The following is a 12,724-nucleotide window of genomic DNA, read 5'->3' on the forward strand; positions in this document are numbered from 1 at the left end:
TTATAAGATGTTATAATCAAACTGCCCATTCTGGCCTAAGAGGACAGTTAGCTTTGAAATTAGTGAAAAACGAAATTGGCTGTAATTCACTACCAGGACATGCCCACACATCCGAGCATGTCCCACCTTTTACATACAACACACCCTGCCCATGGGCCTACCTCAGGGGTGACTAATATGTAGAAAAGGGAATGTTTAGGGACTGGCACATATGTGCATTTGCCAAGTTGAGATGGCAGTCCCAGACTGCACACAGGCTCTGCAATGGCAGGCCTGAGCCTTATTTTACAAGCTGCTTCTGTGGGTGGTGCAACCAGTGCTGCAAGCCCACCAGCAGCATTTGATTTACAGTCCCTAGGCACACATGGTTCACTGTACTAGGGTCTGACAAGTAAATCAAATAGCCAGTCATGGAATCCCTAAACTATTACATCAATTTAAAAAGAGAGCATATGCACTTTAGCACTGATCAGCAGTGAAAAGTGCCCAGAGTCATAAAACAACCAACAAAAGGTCAGAAAAAATATAGGAGGAAGGCAAAATGTTCAGGGATGACCCTGCAAAAAGGGCCAAGTCCAACAACATTTCTCAGAAGAAAAACCTGCTGCTTTGTTGTCATAGATATCAGGAGCTAAGCCTAGGCTTTCTCAGTGACACTCTGATTTTACAATGCCATTCAATCAATCAACATTTGTAAAGCTCAGCACTGTCCCCCCTAGGGGTATTTCGGAGCTGAGGATGCCGTAGCTCTGTCGAAAAGCTAGGTCTGTAGTCTTTTTCTGAAGTCCATCAGGGAGGGTGTTGTACGGATGTGAAGACGTAGGACTTTCCAGGTCTTGGCAGTGAGGTAGGAGAAGGAGCGACCTCTGCTGTGGCAGATGTGGGGGTGTGAGTGAGGGCGAGAGAGGAGGAGTGCAAAGGTGTGGAGGGTTGGTGGAATCTCAGTCGATGGATGATGTAGGATGATCCGCCGAGGAGGGCTTTGTAAGCGTGCATGATGATCATGAACTGCCATCTTTTCTAGATTGGGAGCCAGTGGAGATTTCTGAGGTGGGGGTGATATGTGACCATTTAGCAATGAATCTGGCTGCCGCTATTTGTATGGTCTGGAGACTTCTGAGGAGCTGAGTGGGAATGCCGGCGTAGAGGGTGTTGCTGTCAAGTCGGCTGGTGACAAGGCTTTGAGTGATGGTCATTCTGATGTTGATCGGGATCCATCTGAAGATTCTGCGGAGCATGCAAAGAGTGTGGAAGCAGGAGGAGAGACTGCATTGACTTGTCATTTCATGGTTAGTTGGCTGTTGAGGATGATCCCTAGGTTGCGCACTTGGTTTATAGTTGATGGAGCTGGTCCGAGTTCAGCCGGCCATCAGTTGTCGTCCCAGGTGGAGGTGTTGTTACCGAAGATCAGTACTTCTGTCTTGTCAGCAGTTGTTTCTCATCCAGATGGCTACGTTGGTCATGGCGCTGGAGAAGTTGGTTTTGGTGTTGGTGGGGTCTTCGGTAAATGAGATGATAAGTCAAGTGTTGTCTGCATTGGAGATTATGTTGAGGCCTTGTGAGTGGACGACGTCTGCAAGGGGCGTCATGTAGGAGTTGAATAAGGTGGTGCTGAGTGATGATCCTTGGAGTACGCCACATATGGTATCCTTGAGTATGGAGGCGAAGTGAGGCAACCTGATACTCTGTGTGCGTCCGAAAAGGAAGGAGACAATCCACTTGAGGGTCTTGCCGTATGCTGATGTTGTGGAGACTATTGATGAGGGTATTGTGGGAGACAGTGTCGTATACTCCGGAGAGGTTGAGGAGGATCAAGGCCACAGTTTTCCCATGGTCGAGGAGGGGTCTGATTTTGTCAGTGGCAGCAATCAGTGCAGTCTTAGTGCTGTGGTCAGTTTGGAATCCTGATTGTGAGGCATCCAGTAGGAGGTTTTTTTGCCAGGAATTCGGTGAGTTGTTGGTTGATGGCTTTCTCAAGGACTTTGACTGGGTATGGGAGCAGAGAGATTGGCGATAATGTTTTAGATTCTGGAAACCTGAGCGACCCATTATGACAGCTAAAGGAAATAAACAGAGAGAATAACAAACCCTACCCCACCCGCCACCCCCTCCCTAGTTTCCTCCACACCATAATGAATTTAGTGACGAGGTCTGCTTCACCAGAGGGGTCAGGAACCAGGATAGGAGTGGCATTTGTAAGGCTGTAGGTCTAAACGGGCACCTCTTGCTTTGGGGATGTTAAGTGTAGGATCCTTAGGAATTTCAGACAAGTCACTTCTCTGGATTCCTTCTCCAAGATTGATAGGAACGGACCCATACGTCTGTATAATCTTCTTTTCTGTTATCAATTGGCATTGACATGTGCTCCCTAGCCAATACCACCCAAAGTTTCCTCAGCCAAGCGGTGTGATCAGGGATTGTACCCTTGCATGCTAACAGAAACTATCTTGCGGCATTTGGTGCAAAAGCAACTGTCTGCCCTTGATTGAGTGTAGGGGGAAGGTCAAAGGATTGGGAAAACCTAGGAGTGTGTATGCTGGGAAGCGTGGGATTGTGGCACTGAAATCTTGATCAATATAATTTAGAGTCAGATCCCAATACGAACCAGCTTAGGACAGTTCCAGAGAAGATGGAGTAGGGAGCCAGTTTGTCCACATACCCACCAGCAAAGCACCAACTGATCTCTATTCCAATTGTGTATTCGAGCCGGAGTGAGATACCAATTGGAAGCAACTTTATAAGCTGCCTCTGTACCCGTCATACAATGTGCTGTGTGGTATGTCCTGAAATGGATGTCTTGCCATTCCTTGTCTGATAGCGTGCGCCACAGTTCCTCCTCCCACCTCAACTGCCCCTTGGACTTCGCGTGTTTGGCATTCGTCAAGAGAAAGGCATAAAGTTTGTAGATAATTTGTTTGTCACCCTCTTTGGTCACTAGCCACTTTTCAAAATGGGTCAGTGGTCGGGATGCTCCAGGTCCTGTGTCCGGAGAGGACACCCAGTGTTTCACCTGTGTGAACGGGAACCTATCAGATGCTAAAAGCGAGTAGTCTTGCCTGAGCTGGTCGAAGCAAGCCCACCCGCTTGTAGCCCTGTTCACTCCAGCACTGAAATACCTCAGACTTGCACCCGGGGGGAAGTCCAGGTTATCTACTATCGGCGTCATTGGCGAGGGGAATGGTGTGAGATTGTGTCGTAGTGCCACTGCATCCCAAATTTTTAAAGTTGTGGCTGTGACTGTGAGGAATAAAGCCCCCATGCTCTGTGTTTGTGAGGTAGCCATATCTCCCTCCATATGTTTGAGTCCCCTATTGTCTGATCCATAAAGGCGAGTGCTTTTCGGAGAGTAGGTTGTTGCATTCTAGTATAAAGCGTAACTGGGAGACCAAGGGTAGCCCTTTACCTCCCTCCGCTTTGGGTCTAGTGATGAGTTGGAGGTTAAGGCGCGGTTATTTATCCCCCCAGACAAATCGATTGAAAGCACGTTGTAGTTTCTGTAAGAGCGTCAGGGGTGGAGTCAGGGGTATGGTCTGAAAAATGTAAAGGATATGCGTTGCACCGTCATCTTGACATCGGTAATTCACCCTGCCCACGATAGGCCAGCACAGTTCCAGGTGGCAATCGTCTTGGTAGTCTGATCTAAGAGGGGGCCATTTTTGGCCATGAGGTTCCTTTCTGGCATTGGGGCCAGGAGGATACCCAGTTATGGGATCATAACTGGGTCGCAGTGTCGCGACTAGGGCTGGCGTGACTGAGAGGTTCAGGATCTGGGATTTAGACGTCTCTAAAGTCTTTGAATTCCCCCACAAGGACTGAGAGCAAGGACGTTGGGTTCGTCAGGGACAGGACAACATCATCTGTGTACATGCTGATTGTGTGCGTATCAGCTCCAATCTGAATCCCAAAGACCTGCGGATTATCACATATTCGCTGCACCATAGGCTCATATAGAGAGTGAAGAGTAGCAGGGAAAGAGGGCAACCCTGCTGCATCCCCCTCAGTATGGGGAAAGGAGTGGACGAGAGACGATTAACCCTAACTGTCGCCCGAGGGGCATTGTAGATGTAGTGTGTCCAAGCAATGTACTTGTTCCCAAACTCAATTCGGCCGAGCGTGGCAAATAAGTATGGCCAGTGAACCCTATCAAATGCCTTTTCAGCGTCAACAGAGAGGAGAAGGGCGTCTCTCTGGAAGCGTCGGATGAGATCCGTGAGATGGATCAGGCGCTTCGTGTTGTCACCGCATTGTCTTTAACAGGATAATCCCTGCCTGGTCCTGGTCCACCAAACCCGGCGTGAGAGGGTTGAGGCGTCAGCCAAGATACCTGTGAACAGTTTCACATCCATATTGAGCAGGGAGATGGGGTGATATGACCCACACTCCTTGGGATCTTTGTGGGGCTTCAGGATAAAGGCGATGGACGCCTGACATAGAGTCGGGCATGCTCCCTGAGTCTGGTAACGAGTTGAACAGCATGGCCAGCAGGGGAGCTAGGTTCTCAAAGGACAGAACAGGGGGGAGAAGCAATCGGGCCAGGTACCTTGAAAGGTTTAAGACATGCGATCGCCGAGACCACTTCTATTAGAATGGGGCACTCTGCTGGGAGGCGGGATTCGTGCTAAGTGAAAGTCCCTCAACTAGGACTCAATGCCACTGCGTAGAGCTTGCTATAAAAAGCCTGTAAGTTCTCGCCAATCTCGGGGGTTCGAGTTAACCTCTACCCCAATAGGAGTCCGGATTGTGCTGATCGAACCAGAGAGCACCCAATTATGCAGCCTATACACTAGAATTTGTCCTGAGCGATCACCACTATCAAAAAACTTATGTTTGAGGCGCAGCAAGGCATATTCTGCCCAGTCGATATCTCTAGTTCCCTCCACACCCGGGGAGAGCTTACGCACTTATGTATCGACTCAAGCTCCGAAACTGCTGTCTCAAGCTGCTACTGGTTTTCAGTGCACAATTTATTCTCTGCCGCCGAGATGGCTATGAATTTGCCTCCAAGGACTAGCTTCAACTCCTCCCAGACAGATGCAAGGCAGGTCTCCCCGCGATTATTGATGCTGAGATAGTCTGTAATGGTCCTGTGAATAGATTTTACCATCTGCTCAGACTGCAGCATGCCGCCCTGCAGGCGCCAGCACGAAGGGCGGTGGCGAAATCCACCCATGTTCAGAGTCAGCGTGATTGAAGCGTGGTCTGACAGTGAACGAGGCTCAATGTCGGCCTCCACGACACATGCAGTCAAGACTGCTGTTGTTAGAAAGTAATCTATGCAGGTGTAAAATTTGTGGGCTGCAGAGTAAAAGGTGTAGTCCCTGGTGGTGGGGTGCAGGAGCCTCCACGAGTCAGTAAGCAAACCGTCTGTCAGCCATTGCAGCCCAGCAGGCGAGAAGGCCACCCTCTGTGTTGTGCACTGACGTAATCGGTCCAGGTCCGATCCATTACTAGATTAAAGTCCCCCCTAATAGTATGGCCAGGTCCAGGGCAGCCAGGACAATGCAAGAGTGTTAATAATAAAGTGTTCCTGACTATCATTTGGGGTGTATAGTGTAGTTATTGTGAAGTGTACCGATCCTCATTGAATCCTAGGTCCCAAAGCTCTTCCCTTTATTTCCATAAATGTGGAGGTGACCTTCCTGTGGAAATTCTAGGCAAGGAGAATGTACACCCCATTTTTTTAACTGGGCTAGATGACCAAAACTGCTGGGGAAACCATCTAGAATGCATACAGGGGTGTCTTTAGAAAGTAGGTGTGTCTCCTGAAGAAAACAAATGTCACAGCCTGATCGGTCCAGGAGAGACCGGATTGCTCTGCGCATCACCGGGATATTTTGGCTTTGTACATTGAGGTTTAAAATGCATAAAGACTGTGTCATAGGACTGTGAGAAGCATAGCTCTGGCGGGTCCTTTCAGCCAAGGTTGCCCTAAGGAAAGGGAGACAGGGTGCGTATGAGGCCTCATCGGATTGCCAACGGCTAGTGCTAATCGTGGAGGCTGGTGCAGAGGAGAAGAAAACTAAAGGAGACAGAAAGAAACCCCAGAGCTAAATGTAGATAACATAGAGAATAACAACATATGACCAAAGTTTGGCTGTTCAGCTCAGCTGGGTTGGGTCAGCGACCACACACAGTGAATCTCCGTAGCAGGAGGGTTTCGTTGAAGTTCCGATCTCCACGCAAGCGAGACAGAAGAGTGTGTTATCTTTCGTCTCCCGGAACCCTCTGTCACTATCATATTTGCCACTGACACGACCCCCACTAACAACCCCTGTGGCCGCAAAGGCCTCAGGACGCTCTGAACATGGCAGACTGTCCTGATAGTGCCTGCAGGACCTTCTGTCTCTTTTTGCACATGGTGGGTAGGTTTGGCTTCGTTCAGGCCTGGGCATTCTTTACCTGCTACCATTGTTGCTGTTTCAACTTTTTATTGCTGGGGTAAGATGCCCAAACCAGGGGGCCATCAGGAGCATAGATTTGAAGCAATCCGCAGGCCTCCTTGGGGGATCTGATTTCATGTAAGTTTCATTTAAGGCAAAAGATTAAGCGAATGAGTGGGCCCACAAATAGGGCATCCTGGCTGTACTTAAGTGGTCCATCACTGGACAAAAGTCTCTGCTTGTCTCTAGAGTAATCCAAGAGAGAGCTTGTTACAGTACCGGCAAGTGAACTCGAAACTGGATCAGATGCGCTTCTCTTGCTTTCTTGAGGAGGTCTTCCTCTGTTTGAAAATCATGCACACATATCAAAATGTCCATAAGGGGGCCTTTCCCCATTCTAGGGGGACAGACCTGATGGGCCCAGTCCAGCTGCAGGACCATCTCATCTGCCTGACCCAGGATATGAGAAAAGCGGTCTGAAGCATATTCCCGGTAATTAGGCCCTTCCGCATTCAAAGGTATCCCTTAATATAGATGTTGTTCTGTATGAAACGGTTCTATAGATCCTTGTTGTGTGCTGAAGATCCAGGTGTTGTTTTTTGAGGTGCTGTAGCCACTCCAATTCCTCTCCTTGACTTGTTTCTCTATCCTCAAAACGGCCACCCTGTCGCCCACCTCCTCGATGTCCTGCTGGGCCTCCCGGAGATCCGCTGACAGCTCAGCATGGTGTCTGGGTCACCCCGTAGGGAAGTAAATAGAGGCTCCAGGAATGCTTTTGCCACCGGGGCCTCTCCATCATCTGGATCCGCTTTAGTGTCACTGTCTCGTACCACATGGGCAGCGCCCCCCTATCCTTCAGAGAGCGATCCTTCTTGGCTCTGTTTTCTGCCATTATGCAGCCTTGAAAGAGGGTTCCCTCGGCGTGCTCACGTCCTCACCAAAGGCTAGTTCACCGACCCCTCCTCGCCTCTAGTCCACTCCTCGTGTAGGGGCCCAGTTGCGTGGTACAAAGTTGCTGCTGGTTCTGAAGATTACAGCGCAGCCTCGCCTTTACCGTCCTCTGACCTCCAAGGTGGGTCTAGGCTCAAACAGCGCCGGCAGAGAGTGCTTTGTGTGACTGTTGACGCAGGTCGAACACGCCCCAGCAGCTTGCTCAGTGCGTGATATGGTCCTTAATGTGGGGGGGGCAGCGATAGGTCGGCCATGTCATCTTCTTCTTCAGGCCCCTCTGTACTCCTGGATTGTGTTTCGTCAACCCAAGCAGTGGAGCGACAGAAGCTTCCGAGCTCAGGCTAGGGCCTTTCAAATGGGTCCGGGGAGCAGCACAGTGGGTCACCTTTGTGGGGTTCCAAGCCGATTGACCCCCAGTTGTGCGTCTTTCAGTCCCAGAGCCCTCAGATGGTTCTCCCAACCTTTTCTATGGCTGTGCGTGGGTCCGCACATGGGCTGTTGGGGAGGCCCTTGTCGAGGAACAGCTCTTACCTCCACGCCCCACAAAAACCAGGGCCGCAGTCACCTCAGTAACCGTACCCCAGCACGTGCGGTTCCCCAGCACGGTCTTCACCCCTTTGTGCAGCTATCTGGGTGACAGAGGGTGGCAGTCTCTGGGCTGCCGGGGGTATCTTGCACTGTCACCCTGGGTCCCACTCCGTGGGGCACCAGCTAGCAGGCTGGGTAGCAAGGAGGCCCGCGTTGAGGCGCAGCGCCATATTTCAGGCACAAACGGGCCAACTTCACTGCCACCGCAATCCCACGTACTCAATGCGCCAAGCACTTTTCTCCGCTACAATCTTGGAGTGGCCACCGTCTGTTTCAGCTCCCCCACACAGCGATCCAGGTGGGGTGGCCACCTCCGTGCCGATGGCCGCAGTTCCCCAAGATGGCTGGGGTCTTTTCCTGCTAGTCACTGGCTCACTACAGCCTGTTGGGAGCCAGTCGCTCTATCTTCAGGGCATTGCGATCCGACCACACCTGGCGCTCTAGTGCCCCGTAGGCTTCGGGGCAAAATCAATCACCACCGGCGAGCGCCACGCCATCTACAGGCAGCACTGTCACTACAAGCTTGTGAGTGGAGTGTCAGCAGGCTGATAACAGGGCTTTTGATGGCGGCGGCTCGTAGGGATCGTGAAAGATGTCCTAGCCGCCTGCCATCTTGGCCATGCCTCCCCGCGGAGAGGATGCTGGTGAGGTCCGTGCTGATAATCTTTGTTTTGAGGTTGAAAAGGTGGTGGAGGTAGTGGTCAGTGGGCGCCCCAAAGTTGATGGATGATATGATGACAGTGGTAGTCTGGGTAGTGAGTGGAGCGCAGGTGATAAACGTTAGCCGCGTGTGTTTCCCTCATGGTTGAGGGTGGTTGGTTGGGGTTCGAATTTGTTGTAAATGTTGTAGGTATTGTAGATAGTGGCAATCTTGCTATGGAAGTGGTCTGTGATGGTGTCGCACAGTTCTTGAGAGGGGTGGATGGCATTTTCTGTGGCAATCAGGTTGGAGAATTCCTTGAATATTCTGAAGAGTTCTTTAGTTTGGTTGGCCGAGGTTTGCTGCTTTAATATGCTGGTGGTGATAGTTGCTGAGGGCTGGTTTATGAGCAGATTTGTTGTTGGGGTTCTTCATGACGCACCACTGCTTCTCCAGTTGTTAGCAGTTGTGCTTTGTGGTCCTGAGCTCAGTAGTGTACCAGCTGGCTTCTTTCGAGAATTTGTTTGCTTTTGTTGGTTTCCGTGGGGTAACTGTCGGTGCAAGCGATGATCTAGGTGGAGACGTTCCTGGTGGCCTGGTCAAAGTCTGCTGAGGCTTCGTGTTGGGTGGTGGTGAGGGCCTGTGTATACTGGGTTTCAGTGACTTTGCTCCAGCTATGGCGGGAGGGGGTGTGGCGCTCATTGATGGGGTGCTGGGCCTCGGAGATGGTGAAGTGTCCAGGTGAGTTCTTTGGTGTATTTGACTCTGTCGCTGTAGGAGAAAATGAGGTCAAGTGTGTGTCCGGCGTTGTGCGTGGGTTCGGTGACCAGTTAGATGAGGCCCATGTTGTTCAGGTTCTCCAGGAGGGTGATGGAGTTAGATTTTTTGGAGTCGTCAATGTGGAAGTCGAGGTCGCCGAGGATGATGTAATGATGGTATTTGATGGCCGGGAGGCGATGAGGTTGGAGATAGCATCGCAGGAAGTAGTTCGGGGGCTCAGGGGCCTGTAGGTTAGGGTACCTAGTATAGTGGTCTTCACGTCTGTCTCTAGCTGGAAGTTGATGTGCTCCATGAGAGGCGTGGGGTCGTCATTAGAAATGGTCAAATGGTGCATCTGTATCCTTGAAGATGATGGCGATGCCTCCACCTTGTTTGTTGGTGCTGTCTCGATGTATCATCTTGTAGCCCTCTGTAGTGGCGATGGCCATTGGGGGTCGCTGAAACTTTTAGCCACCTTTCGGTGATACAGGCAACATGGCTGGAGAGGGTGGTGATGGTGTCCCAGAGTTCCGTGGCATGCTTGCAGAGGGAGTGGGCGATGAGCAGGATACATTGGAGTGGTTATGGGTTGTTCACAGTCTTCTGGGTTGGAGATGCATGGGCTCCTATATCGGGTATGTTGCAGGAGAAGTGGCAGTGTCGGCATGTGGAGGGTCCTTTGGTTGGTAGTGGTGTGGAGGTGATTCAGCTATCACTTCGGTGTCCTGTGTCCATCAAGTTCCTGGACCTGGCGGCTTATCGTAGGTGGCTGGAGAGCCAGGGTTCTGGCGCTGGGGCAGTTCAGGTGAAGACAGGCTTCTTTGGCAAGCCTCCGATGCGCCAGTGGCGCGGCAGCACAGCAACCTCCATTAGGAGCCCTACTGTTATGTCACAGTACTACTCTTACACTTAAGTCTTTTACTTCAAGGTGAGTCACCTTAATAATATTTTACTGTTCATAACTTCACTGTTATACATGTGTGGTATATAGATGTTCACCAAAAAAACTAAGATTAAAGTGATGCAGTATTTATAAAGGCGATAATAACTAACATTTAAAAACCCCAAACTACTGAACTAACTGTAGTCTGCACCCCGACTAGGCCCTGCTTATGACTTCACATGTTACATAACTCATCTGTTAACTGACATCATTCATGGCATCACTGATGAAATCTTAAATTATATCACTGATGACATCACTAATAACACAACAGTCATATCATGGAAACAGCATAAGCCCTGGAAGCAAGTGTGGTTGTGCATGCTGAAAGTTATATTTGGCACCATTTACCAATCATTAAAGTTTGGAGTGTAAGTAGTACTCAATGTTAAACAAGGTAAAGACGCAGTGCACCTGATATGTGTTGCAGAGGCATGTTTCAAAAGTAAATTGTGGATTAAAGCCAAAGTCTGATTCAAAACATATGTGAGAATATAGGCAGATTATCCACCAGTGGATATCTGGACATGTGCCCATGTTAAATATCTATGCTATAGACAAAGTCCATGTAACAGAACTGTTTATAACATGTGGATGCGTTTATTTCCAGAAATTGGAGGAATTGATTTTTTAATAAAGTAGAATGCACGGGTGCCCACTTAGAAATGGCTATATCAACCTGGGGTTTTAGGCTTGGCTCCAAGGTTGTATACCACTGTATGGAATTGTGTAGTGTATTTTACCAAACTACAGAGGGTTGTCCATATGAAAGAGATAGCATGTTTTCAAACTTGAAGAATAAAAGCATAGTCTCTAGTGCACAATAAACACTCCAAAAAGCAGTTAGATATTTGTTGTAAAAAGATACTAGAATCAGTTTAATACAAGTCAGATAAAACAAGCAATGTAGCTTGGAATATATTGCAGGGAGATTTAATATTTTCTATAATTACCTAAGGGGTGCAAAAATAAACATGTTGCCATATATAGCTCCTTTCTGTTTATCATTGTTCATTAAGGAAAAGCCAAGTTTCATTTCGTTTTTAAACTGCAATTTTAATTATGTCCATGGCCTGCCTTTCACTCTAGCTTCAGGCAGCAGTCATTGTGACATCAGAATTCAACTGTAATACGTTATTAGTGTTGAGCGGCTACCTCATTTCTTTTACAAGTAACACAGATAGAAACAGGTACAGCCCAACTCCCCATAACAGGCCTATTATTTCGAGGACTGGCAATTGACTGTAATGAAGTGTGCATTTACTATTCTAACTCCAATGTATGCTATAATATTAGGGTAGGTTACAAAGTGGGCCGAGGCAAATATAACAGCACTTTTTGTTTTTTTAAACACTCACTCAAAGTAACTAAACACATTACCGGGACCAGTCCTCAAAAGGTAGTGTTTGTCCGCTTCTGTCAGTGTTTACCTCATGCTATGAGGACTGATCCAGTCCTCACAGCATGGGTTATTATAGTGGCATTCAAATGGTAATAAAGAGGACTCCAGGAAATGAAATGAATAATATTTATTCACGAGCGAAGAAGAATAGAAGCAGCTGGAAGGAAGGTTCATCCAAAGAATGAATCCCAACTCCAGTTTCAGTACACACATTAGAACATTCATTTGTAAGAAAACATTCCACAATACATAGAAAGAATTCCATTTAAAGGAACATGCAATCACTACACATCCTCCTTCTTCAATAAAAAAAACAAATAATAAAAACAATAAGTACAACAAATGTTAAACAACGAACCTTCAGTAAACACACCACTTGGAGACTCCAAAGAAACAGGAACCTGTGAACAATCCTGAGCTTCAGAATCTTCACACACAACACCATCTCCCTTTTCAAACTGAGAAAAAAACCAAAAAAAAACATCCAACCACCAATAATCCCTTTCCAAATCACTACAGAGATTCCCTTCTAAACCAGTCTTGCCTGCTAACGCTATCCGACTCATATGATGAATCGTACCAACATCCAATTGGACCGTATTCTTCATAACCCTTACAACAGTTTTGGGTTCAGAAAACTTTGAGTGTAACTTTCCAACCTTCCTTGCAGATTTAACACGTACCATGTGTCCAAAACTGATATTTACCTCCCTAGTGCCATGTTACCTATCATAATAATTTTTATTTCTATCTTGTGACTTCAAAATAGATTGCTGAACTTTGTCAGCATCCCAATCCACTGGTTACAAGGCTCAAGATGCTATAAGTCTTGCTGTCCAAAAATGTCAGGACTAACTTCACCGATAAAGGAGTCTAAACCCTCACAAACCTGCTCACATTGTAGCCCCAAAGAAATAGGATTTTGTGTAGAACTAACAGAACTGTTGTGTCCAAACTGTTTTTATGTCCTCACCATCACCCTTTTTGAAATGAGACAAAACTTCTAACCACCCATAAACTCTTTTTAAATTGGCAGTATCTTACTCTTTCACAAAGAAGTT

At 48.1% G+C, this 12,724-nt stretch overlaps 1 protein-coding gene across 1 annotated transcript in view; it reads left to right on the forward strand.

Annotated features, from left to right (window-relative positions):
• Nucleotides 1–12,724, forward strand: part of CTBP1 (C-terminal binding protein 1) — an 857,630-nt gene that overhangs the window by 815,221 nt on the left and 29,685 nt on the right. The gene's annotated exons all lie outside the window — the stretch shown is intronic.

Source organism: Lissotriton vulgaris, chromosome 3_2, assembly GCF_964263255.1.
Source record: "Lissotriton vulgaris chromosome 3_2, aLisVul1.2, whole genome shotgun sequence".
Lineage (NCBI taxonomy): Eukaryota > Metazoa > Chordata > Amphibia > Caudata > Salamandridae > Lissotriton > Lissotriton vulgaris.